General features: G+C 36.5%; 1 pseudogene; it reads left to right on the forward strand.

Moving 5' to 3' along the window:
• The first annotated feature begins 1,840 nt into the window (after positions 1-1,840).
• Positions 1,841-5,279, forward strand: LOC148689319 (anthocyanin 5-aromatic acyltransferase-like; annotated as a pseudogene).
• Positions 5,280-12,688: the final 7,409 nt, after the last annotated feature.

A 12,688-nucleotide genomic window follows, 5' to 3' on the forward strand; every position in this document is an offset into this window, starting at 1 on the left:
ATTTGTGGTCTGACGTGTCGGATTGGATTCCACTTGGAATTTTTGGTGGGGCCAATAACTTTGCTCATTTTTCCCACTAAGATTCCCACGCCAATACTTGACAAAGTAAGTGACCTTTTGGGTGAACACGTCTATAGAGTGTACTATTACCAACGGAATTGTCCACAATTGTATGTGAACGATTCGAATGTCCTAATTTTTAAGTCATATTTCAAATTTTATCATTTAAAAGATTAAATAAATGCGAACATATTTGTACATTCGTGAGTGTAATGTTACAAAAAAAAAAAAAACAAAAACAAAAACAAAAACAAAAAAAACAAAAGTGATAGCTTGCAATGTCGCATGTTTTGAAGTTTCATCAAGTTATGTTACTTCGTCACTACTCTTCTAAAAATTCTCCCATAGTGCGGTCTAGACGAAACCTAAGCGCTAGACGGTTGGTCACTGTCCCGATTAATGTCTAGACGTTTGAAAATTAAGAAAAAGCTCCTAAACCTATTGAGGCGCCCGCCCAGACCCACCTAAGTTACAACTCACCTAGAGAGAAAATATATAACTTTCATTTTACATTTTATTTTTTCAATAAATTGTAAATAAAATGTAAGAGACTTGTTGAATATTTAAATGAACACACATTATATGTTTGTTCTTCATGTTTTCATTATGTTATAATACTTCATAATATATATGTCATTTTATTTTGTAGTTTATGATAAAATTATATATATATATATATATATATTAGGTATAAACAGACACTATTTACACGAAATATAATATATTTACTTAAACCCGCCTAGTCCACCTAGGCGCCCGCCTAAGCCCCGCCTAACCTCCTAGACGCTAGACCCCAACCCGCCACCCGACTAACGCTTAACATTTTTTAGAACCTTGTTCGTCACTATCTCCATCTGCTCAAACCATCTAATTGACTTGTTACCAGTACGAGTGGCACATAGTGTTTGTTTAGAACCTCTTAACTAGATAAATGGAGGCAAACATGACGCGTCAACTAAAAAAACAAAGGAAAACTAATAAAAATAGCTTGAAAACTTTGAGTTTTAACGATAAGGATAAAATAAATGGTAAAGTTAATAGTACCGGGATTGACTTTTTAGTGTAAAAATAAGGTTTTTCGTTAAAATAAACAGTACCAGGAGTTTTCGTTAAAATTTTCAAAAAACAAAGATAAATGTACTCAAGCAGAAAATCAGTGCACGGCGAAGGCGAATGTCGATGAAGCTTGGTGCCAACCAACTTGGTGAAGCTGATGGAGTTGATCCCACTACGCTGGTGGTGTCAAATCAGACATGATGAGGAGGCAATTAACAATGCATTACCTTAACCACGTTTAATATCTGCAATCCAATCCCTCCATCCTTGACTATGAAAGCACTCCCATTACACAAATGAAGTTTGAAAGGCATTAAACACACGTGACCTTAAATATAGGGTATATATTTGTACCAACCTATCCACTTCCATAATTTGACTGTCATTTGATTCCCATGACACAATATGAAATCAAGAATTTATGCAATTCATGTTATCTTGGCAAGATGAAACTTGTGTTTATAAATATTTCAACTCTTCTATTTTTTTTATTTTTTGGATGAACAATAACTTTTTATTACTTTGATTTGTAGTATTGTTAGCTAAGCTAGTCTAATGGCTTGCACATTTAAGATCCTAGAGCAATGTAAGGTCTCTCCACCAAAAGATTCAGTTCCCACAACCTCTCTTCCCCTCACATTTTTGGACATACCTTGGCCTGGCTTGCTACAAACCTGTCCAACGACTCTACTTCTATGAATCCCCTCACCCATCTCACCATTTCATGCAAATTCTCCTTCCATCACTTAAACACTCTCTCTCTCCCACACTCTCCAGCCCTTCTTCCCGCTCTCTGGAAACCTCACTTGTCCCCCTCCTCCCTCCATGCCTTATGATAGGATTTTTAAGTACCTGCGCAAAGAGGTTAAAATCACACAAAATACTTGCAAGAGAACAAGGTTATTGTAGTATAATACGGCTCAAGTAAGGTCGTTTTCCGTAGGGATTATTTAAAACAATTTATGAAAAACCAAAATTTTAGTTAATTAATTATTTGCAAACAAAGATTGGAAAATGTTGATTTTAAATTTAAAAATAACATAAACGAATTTTAATAAAAGTAATTTAGGGAAAGCAACTAATAACCAATTAAAAAGGAAACAAATCAAAGAGAGAAGGTTTTGAGAAACAAATTTGGAAAGGCACTAGGGTTCCTCCATCCCCTTAACAATCATATGTAGATTTACCAATTACTTACGAATTATTCATGCAACTTTGAATGATAGGTTTTCCTTATGCATATTCTACTTGTGGCATTCAAGTTAGAACGTATATCAAACATGCAATCCATCTGCAACATTTAGATTAAATATAAACATGCATGACTTATTACGCTTTGTGAAAACCTTTTGAAAAACCATGCAACACCTATGACGTGGCATTCGTTGTAGGTGAAATTACAACTATCAATCACTAGAAGCAATACCCAATTTCCCGGTGGCATTCCAACTGAATTGCATCCAATTACTTATCTAAACATCCTAATGGTTGCGAATCATTAAGACACAAAGACAGTTTAAAACACAATGATTAATAATTCAAAGTATGCATGCATAATATCATAAGCAATTAAATAAAAATTACATATTCATACTAAGGTTCAAACCTTTGCCCTAGCAAAAGAAAATTAGCTATGCTTACTCATAATTAAAATCAACATAATTGTATTAAACTACAAAAAGAATGAAAACACCTAAAAGTATAAGTCTTGAAATCTCTAAGCTTTAGCCTCTCAAATCTTGCGTGCATTCTAGCTATGGCTGGACAAAAAGGCTTATTTATACTACTCTAATTAAAATCCTCCTAGTAAAAGGTCTTAGAATCAAATTAGGAAACCAAATAAATTGAAATAAAATAAAAAACATAATCCTAAATTGACTTGATAAATTCAACCAAAAATCTGCACAGCCACGTTTTGGACCCAAATCAGCTCCAAAACTGGCCCCAAATAGTTGGATTTAAAGCTTGAACTATCCTGAACACTTCTCCAGAAGGCTACAAACCCATCCAAGATCATCGTGGTCTCCAAAAACGCAATTCAAGCCCAGAAACGTCACTTTCCAGCAACATGTATTGCTCTTTTAATAAATCGCCAGAAAATAACCGCTTGGTAGAAAAATTCCAAATTTTGACACGAACAAGCCAAGAGACACACGAACGTCTTCCAATTTGAATTACTCCAAAATTCATCTGTTTGATCATATTTCGCTCCAGATGAAGTCGAATGCCCTATATTAAAAATATAAAGCAAAGTATCAAAATTCTACCAAAATAATTACCAAATTATACTAAAAATAGGGTAAAATATATAATATAATATTGACTCATCATCTTACATCCACTACGCCGCCAATGAGTCCTCTGTCAAATTCACCATTGGTGAGTCCACTGCCAACTTCACCCATCTTATAGGCAACCACCCAAGACATATCCAAGAATTCCATCACCTTGTTCCCCATTTGCCCAATTTTAATAATTTGGATTCTTATTCCAATTCCAATGACACAACCACATTTGTACTTCCTATTCTTGCATTACAAGCAACAATTTTCCCAAACTCTGGCTTATGCATTTCCATAGCGTTTCGCCATGTTGTGGATGTTGTGCCTTGGCTGATTATCTTCACCAACATACAAACCTACAGTTGAATAGTTTAAAATACAAGAAATAAAGACACCGAGAAATTTACAAGGTTCGGCAAAAACCTGCCTACGTCCTCGGAGAGATATTGCTCTTCACTATGAGAAAAACAATACAAATTACACATGAGTTAAATCGACATAACCCAATCCCATATCCCTTGTACACCCACTCACAGAATTTTCCCAAGAGCCTCACTCTACCCCAAGAGTTCTTTCACAAGAGACCTTTCACTCTAGCTCTCTTTGATTTCTCTCACCCGTGCCCATGGTAGAGCCAAATGCTCTCACCATCTCTTTGGATGCTTTCCTTCTCTTTTTTTCAAACCTTCTCCCTTGGCAAGCATTTAAATAAAAATCAGCCCCTTTTCTTCTCCTCCTTTCTTCCACCCGAAAGCAAAATAATTATGGCTTTGAAAAAGCCACAAAACAAGGAACAAATCAAGCCACAAAATAAGGAGCAAATCAAGCCACAAAACAAGGAAACATAATCCTCATCATGATGTTCCCTCATCAATATTGTTTTGTTTCCTAACCTAATTTGGCTACTATCCAACAGTGGATGGACGGACTGCTAATCATTTCATGAAATGTTGGGCTTTCGTTTATAAGTCAGGAAGAGACTTATCTTGGATACATGAATCAGTGAATCACCTCCAAGCTATGATAGAAGTTTGATCAGAACCCCAAAAGATTATGAGCCGATTTTTGTTCAATCAATACATCGGTTTGAGATCAACATGGAAAAATCATGGCAAGGGCAAGCCTTCTTCCATTTTCGTAGACAATTTTCGTGCAACATTTGTACTAGGAAGAGAAAATATTCAAGCCCTGAAACAGTCTGTCTTGACTCAATGCAAGAATTGCAATGAACCAACCCCAAAGCGGTTGACAAAATTTATGGTCACATGTGGTTTTGTGTGGGTGTGCTTGATGAAGGCACTAGATGGTAGAGAAACAGCGGTGACTTCAATGAAGGGTGATGACCTCTTACGCATAAGGTTTGCAGCAGATATCCGAGGCCCCTTTCAAAGTCCAGTGCCCATCACCTATTTCGGAAACTGCTTGTCAGCATGTTATGTGGCAAATAAAAAGCAAGAGATAGTGGCGGAGTATGGGATTGTTAAGGCCGTGAAGGCCTTGGAGGGTGCAATTTTTTAGCTGAAAAATGGAGATTTTGAAGGGTTAAAGAAGACGGTTTCGTCTCAAGGGAAGTTAGTTGTAGCAGAAAGTGGTGTAGCCATTGCTAGATCGCCAACGTTGGGGAGTTTATGGGACTGATTTTGGATGGGGAAGAGTAAAGAAAGTGGAGGTGGTTCACTTTGTTAATTCAACAGTTTTTTCTCTTGGGATGGCATTGAGGTTGGCTTGGCGCTACCAAGGGCTACGATGGATGCATTTACTTCTTTGTTTGAACAAGGTCTGCGAATTTTCTGCTAAAATATGGATGCTTTAATTTCATTTACATTTGAGATAAATTTTAGTGTGTGACAGAGGTACAAAAAAATAATCAGTCATGCAATATTTCTTGGGGGCATTTGAGCATGATCCTTTTGGATCATCTCCTTGAATGGAGTGTGGTTCTTGGGTTTTGCTTTCTTAGGGTTTTTATATATATGGGGGCTTTGGCGCTGTTATGGTGCTGTCGTTAGTGCCTCATGGTCGTTGATGCGACGGTCTTCATAGCAGTGGCTATTAGGATGAGGGTTTTTATGCCTCTTTGTTGGGCTTAATGTTTAGGGTCATTGCCATATGTTTCTAGTCTGGTTTGTTATTTGATAGGCCTATTTGTGGGTTCTATGCTTCTATGACTATTTTAGCACCTCTGGATTCCTATTTTGTGGACCTTAATATGCTTGAATTGAAGCTTGTTTCTTATGCTCCTTGTCTCTGCATGTTCTTAATGAAATATATTGAAAAATTGGCTAAAATGATTATAATTTAACTCTCAATTTTTCCTGACCAATATTAAATATTGATGTAGCATGAAGCTAAAGGATTACAAGCGTAATTCTTTGAAGAGAAAACTTCTAGAGTCCACCCAGTTTTTCAGAGAAATCTCAAAAAGTTTGTTTGGTTAATGATTGGAAGATGAATTACATTGGGAGCCAATCAACTTAAAAAGACATAAGCACAACATTGGGGAAGCTCAAGAGCCTTGGGAAATTAAACAACATGAATTTAGACGAAAATTAAAAAGTCCGAAATTTATTACAAACTTTATTTTGTAGTTTTAGAAATCTAAAACTTCAGATGGCCTTAAACAAAGGGGCCCCAGTATACTAATGAGTCTTGTTCTACTCGTAATTCTCTTAAAAAATAAGTGCCCAATTCTGAAACCAGAATATTTCTTGCTGCCTTTTCTGTCACCATATTGATTTAATCCAATATTTTTTTACACACCTCGACCGAGATCAGGTCATGCTGGCCGTCACGTGGAAGTGACGTAACCATGTGCACAGTGCGGAAGCTAAGAAATAATAATAAAAGTACGAATAAAAACAAACCTAGCTATACACAAAGTAAATAACATACATGTGCAAACGTAAGTGTGAAAAACAAAGTTCAGAGCACGGAATACCTAGTGCAGTCCGGGAGAAACAACACTAAATAAACACACCCAAAGGTGGTCCTACACTGGTGATAATCTGTCAAATAAGCCGAGAAATCCCCTGGGGAGCCACCAAAAGTGCTAGCCAACTAGAACCTGGAGGGGCGCAAAACAGAAAACGTGAGTGGGCAAAAACAAAGCTTTTCAAAAATCATTTCATAAACAAAGTTCTAACCCCTCGCCGTAAAACCTGCATACTTCCTAGAAAAATATAATATATACATATATATAAATCATGCTCAAAAATATGCCATGCCAAATGCCTCTAAATAAGATGCAAGTACTCAGGTAATGCCAATCCATGCCATATAATCTGTCAACCGGAGTCACCTAACGTGACCTGTACGGCTGAATCTAAAGCTCAAATCTCCAACTCACTAACTACACCTGCACACGAGTCGGAACCACCTAAAGTGGTCTATACGACAGGACTGGGTGTAAATAAGTACGCTCAAGTGCTACGATCACGTGAAGACTGGGCGAATAATCGCGGGTCACCTACGAGTCGGAACCACCTAAAGTGGTATGTACGACAAGACTGTGCACCTAACTTGGATCCAAGATGAGCGTGTGGTGCGGGAGGTGAACATCACGTGAAGGACTGTGCCCAACTCTGGGCGGGAGCATTAACACCGGGGGTGCAGGTTATGAGCTCTCTATGCATCTCAAGTCACTACTAAACATAAACATAAACCATAACTTACCTGGCACTTACCTATGCATCTGCAGCACCAAATATATGTATATATGCAACTAATAATGCATAATTAAACAGGCAAACATAATGCATGGCATATAAAACATATAAACGTTTCATTTCACTTTCTAGGAAAAACACAAGTATATAGGTATATACGGAAAACCAAAAGCCCACTCACTGATATGTAGAAGGGTCGTAACCTCCTTGCCTCGAGTGACCGCGCTCGTCCTCGGGATAGGTCTCACCTATATGCGAAACAACTATAAAAACGTAAATTTTAAAGCACATAACCAACATTACAAAATAACTTCTCATACAATGCTCAAATGGGGTGTATGAATAATACACCAACGTGATCTACTCAACCTCACGAACATCCCCATATTTTTAAAATAATTTTCTGACACCGCACGCGCCCCTACGCCCCGGCCAAGGCACGGCCACACGCGCAGGCACATGCTTGGCACACTAACGGCGTCAGTTAACGCCGTTAGGAATATTCCGTTAAATCTAACTGATTCCGTTAACGCCGTTAGAAATATTCCGTCCAAACTGACGGAATATTCCATCATCTTCTCCGGCCAACCTCCGGCGCCATCGTCAGCGCCGGAAAACCAGGAAAAATTCAAAACTTGATAACTCACTCGTTTTTCATCCAAATTTCACAAAATTGGTACCAAAATGAAGCTTACAACAAGAGGAACAAATTCATACCACTTTCAAGCACTAAAACCACCGGAAACTTGCCGGGAAAACACCACCAACTCCGGCCAAACCTGCAACTCACAATCCCGACGTCCAAAACCTTCAAACGAACCACCCCAAACCTCATAAAGACCTCACCAAGCTTCCTACAAGCTTGAAATTCCCAAAAACACAAGAATTAACATGTGCATAAACAGTGAAATGGGTATGGTTGAACTTCTAAGGACCTCATGAGCACAAATGTATAGTTTGTTTCCTCGATCTACCACGTTCCCACTTGTTTTGGTGTTGTCCGTACATATGGAGATAGGAAAGAGAGAAAGAGAGAGAGAGAGAGGGACAGGGATACGAGACAAGGAATGGATGAGGGTGAGTGTGAAGTGTGTGTGTGGTCCAAAATCAACCAACCAAAACCCCATAGTGACCACACAACGAAACAAACATACTAGGGGCAAAACCATCATTTCACCCCTACGGTACGAAAAGTCCGGGACAGACTGTCACATTTTTCAACTTCAGTTTTTTTTTTTCAAAATTTGAAACATTTTATTTTCTTTATATTTCTCCATCAGATTTGATCCATATCTTGTCTTACATCTGATTCCTCCACTTGAAACGATCTTGATAGCAATAGACTACAACTCCCTTATTAAGCAAATAAATTCTTCAACTCGAGAAACCCCAACTTTTAGTGTACTTAGGTGAAATGATCACAAAATTAATTCCATAAACAAGATTAAAATGTGCCAATCAATAATCAAAATATTTTTACTTCCCCAATGTTCTTGTTTGGTCAACAATGGAATTTAACTCCAATTTATTAGATTGTTGATTCTTCATAGCCATAACATTTAGAATCACCCATACCTTGAATTTCTTGAGTCTCCACTTGTTGAGTTGTCATGTTTTGGGAGATCTCCTACAACGAGATTCTCAACAAGCTAAATTACTTGTTCTTTTTCTTCCACCTTGACCTCCACCATTTATGGGCGTGACGAAATATCAGTCTCCATCATTTTAGTTTCTTTTCTAATGATTGCTTGACCCATCATTTCTGAATACAATTTATAGAAATCGAGAAAGAATTATTTAACCCTTAGTTGTTTCAACCAACGTCAAGTTTTGATAGAATTTTTACCTAGTTGTTGCCTAGACCCTTGCATTTGATCCCACCATAACCGCACATCACCATCTAAACAAGAAGCAACCATTTCCACTGTCTAAACAAGAAGCAACCATTTTCACCATCCTCCTTTCCAGAATTTGTTGTGTCTTGAAAGACCCACAAGAGAAAATCTTCAATGGAACCACTTCCCAGGAAAATAGAAATATCTTCAACATCAATAGATGACGTCGGTTATGGGCGAATCTCATACCGTGTTCATCTTCAATATTTCGGACTCCTTTACGAACAATGTCACTTGCATATGGTTCAATAACCTAGTGGATAGGGTGTTGAGTTTATACCCATATGTCCCGGGTTTGAAACTTCCCCTCTCCTAAATTATTGTAATAGGCTCGAACTCTCCCCCCCTCCCCTTAATAATAGTAAAAAAAAAAGTCGCTTAGAGTGTTGCTGCTCCCACGATTGATTGCCAATTGATGCAGCACAAGTAGAGGGATCCGAAATGTATTCCAATCTGACTTGTTATACACCCAATTCTAACACTAGAATATTTTTTGTCATCATATCAATTGAACCCACTATTTTCCTACTTTAATTTTTCTTTTCCAGAAATTGAATTTTTTTTTTTTTTTGTCGGCATTGACCTGTATCTCATCCTACATTAATTACCGGTGACATAACAATCAAGTATCCACTAAACGATTTGATATTGAAAGTAAGTGAAAACCGAATAATTTCATTGAGACCTATAAAATAATCATTTGGACCAATTTCTGAAATATTTCGAACAAAAAAAGGCTTCAGATGCTAAATGCATAATAAAAGACTAAATCTTTGCTCTCTAATATTTGAGCTTAGCTAATATTGTTTGTTAAAAAAAAAAAAATATTTGAGCTTAGCTTAACCAATTATTAAGACAGAGCCTGGTGAATGAAAACAAAAAAGAGGTTGGACACAGACCAGCTTCCATTCATTCAGCATGCCACTATGGAAACCAAAAAACAAAAGAAAAAGTCGATAAAAGTGCGAGCATATTGAAGCAAATAAAAAAAAAAAAAAAAGGAATTATGTGAAAGGCAATAATGAGAGATTAAAATACAATCCCACGCATCCCGTACATTTTCTTAATCAATTAATAATTTGCAAGGCCCCGTATCCCATACATATTATTTTATTAATACTCAGATTTTCCCACACCACTGATCCCATGCATTAATATAATCAATTATATATCCATGATCTCACTTTCCACATCATCACAATATATTTGAAGAAACAGCACAGTGGCCAACAAAGAAATAAATTTAAAAGGTTGATCAACACCAGAACAACCACTAACGTCGATCAGTTGCGTGTAATTTTGCCATGCATCGCATACAATTTTGGTACCACAATTCTAATCCACGTGTTTACAAGTGAGAACAGCTGAGGCCTCATGAGGGAGGTCAACTCTTCATGCAGATTCTCTGTAATTATTCAATCCTCAAATTTGTAGTATACAACTGTAGATTTCATACTGTCATACACAACAACTACGTATAAATAATGTGCATGGATGTATAGAAAATTCAGGGATCGACCTGTGATTCTATTACGTCCACAAAACTTAGATCACATTTCTCATTTAAAAACCCTAAATCGATGATGCCCTCAGAAGATACAGGATAAGGAGAACCACTTGATATATATTCAAAGTTTGTTGGGAATTTTGGAGGCCACACATCAACAAAAGTTAGCTATCAACGATCATACGATACAATTAATTAACTACCAAATTTTATATAGTATAATTTACCGACCCTAGATTTTTGACAAGTAATTACATAAACTGGTATAATGTGTACGTCTAGTATAAGGCATGCATCCAGTTCATGATCGTAAACCCTTGAAAGCAATTATAGTGACGAAGGACGACTTGGAAAACTTTCCACGACCACAGATATGGATTTATGATACTTAGGTATGCATGATCTGGCCAAATTGATGAAACAGTTTCGGGCACGTGTCTACGGCCATAAACGTGTGATTGAAAGCTCGATCGACCTCCAATCTAAATAAAAATTAAATTAAGTGATGGCTAACATGTATGTCTAATAGACACCAAACAGGGGACAAAGATAAAATTATGATTTGCTTAAAATTATTTTATTATGAGGCATGTACAATAATATTGTAAAGTATGAGCTGAATTGAACTAGCAGCTTCTTCTTTGAAATTCAACAGCTGATATCATATATTTGAAACAAATGATCCTTATATAGTTACATACGAATATTTTAAGGGGTAGAAAAACAGCAGATCGATATTCATATTCTTCTAGATTTTCTCTTTTGGGAAGAAAGAAGAAAGATAGTGAAAATTGCAAAGCAAAGTGAAACAAGCAAGAAAGCTGCAGCAGCATTTTGACCTCTCGATGCAAAATCTTAGTAGATAAGTATTATAAGATAGTATTTGACCAATTCGGGTAATGTTAGATAGAGGTGGATGGACTGTAGCACCTGATTTTCAATGACTAATTTGATTTTGCAGATGGAGAGAGAGTGTCTTGCCCTTACAATGCTACTGCGCGCAGATGACAGAAACTCTACGCACAGAGGACATTTGTCAGTTTTGAGATGGCTTTGATATGGGTTGACTTTATTGTTGGAAAGTAGGAAGTACACCTTGCTATGTGGCTTCATCTTAATGGTGTGTTTTAGAATACGTTCCAGCTTGGAAAGTTAGCAACGACGTGTAACATGTGTAAACAAAGACGACACATCATCTTCAACTCATCTTTAACTTTTAATTTCAAGACTTTATTTTCACAAATAATAAGATAACTTGAACTAAATTTATCTATATTACAAGAATTAGAGGGTTTGAAACTAAATACAGTGAGTTGAAGAGGAACACTTTATTCATCCAAATAGACCATCACTTGCGAGTTTTCAAGATTTATCATTTTTTACCAAAACTTTTCTCAATTTATGGATTTGTTGTCATCTATAGTTGGTCATATGTAAAAATAGAATGTTGATATATTATCTAATTGTAAGTATATTATAGCCAACAAGAGCAATAAGTTTCAAATGTAGAGAAATTTTAACAATACGTTAAAATTTCCCTAAAATAAATCCAACCAGCATTTTAAGTTCAAATTTCTTCTACCCGTACGATAAAAATGGCATACATATGTAGATTCCACAGAGAAATAGAGACGAAGAGATACAAATGCATGCATGTTGGTTTTTTCGAGTATAGTGATAGGAGAGTATGGACACCAATTGTTGGAATGTAGTTCTTTTTCTTTCTGTTTTCTTTGGTTAACGAAACACACAAAAAGGTTGGGCTCCAATCAATCAATCTTAAAACATGGCAAACATTACCGTATGTTCCTAAATATGTCAACATACAACTGAAATTTTGTCAATTGTTGTAGGACCAAGTAGAGAAGTTATTTTCAATTATTCATAGTAGATTCCAACCAATGAAGAAATTAACTGCACTTTTAGAAATAAATGACAATGTTTTAAAAGATGGTCAAAATATTCAATATTATCATGACAAAAAACACAACATCGATCAAAGGTTTCGCTTTCTTCCCTTTCATGTATATAATGTATTTTAACACAACAAATAAAAATGTATTTTGATTAATTAGACATAAATAATTGTAGATCTAGGAGCTAGCATCATTGACCATGCTGATGATAGCCCGACGTAAATAAAGTTAATAAGCTTTGGCTTCCTAGCCTTCATGAGCAAGTAATCTCAGAATCAGAAAGTTGATAGAAAAGGATCAAACACTT

This window comes from Pyrus communis, chromosome 17, assembly GCF_041283825.1.
Source record: "Pyrus communis isolate YQ-2024b chromosome 17, ASM4128382v1, whole genome shotgun sequence".
Classification (NCBI taxonomy): domain Eukaryota; kingdom Viridiplantae; phylum Streptophyta; class Magnoliopsida; order Rosales; family Rosaceae; genus Pyrus; species Pyrus communis.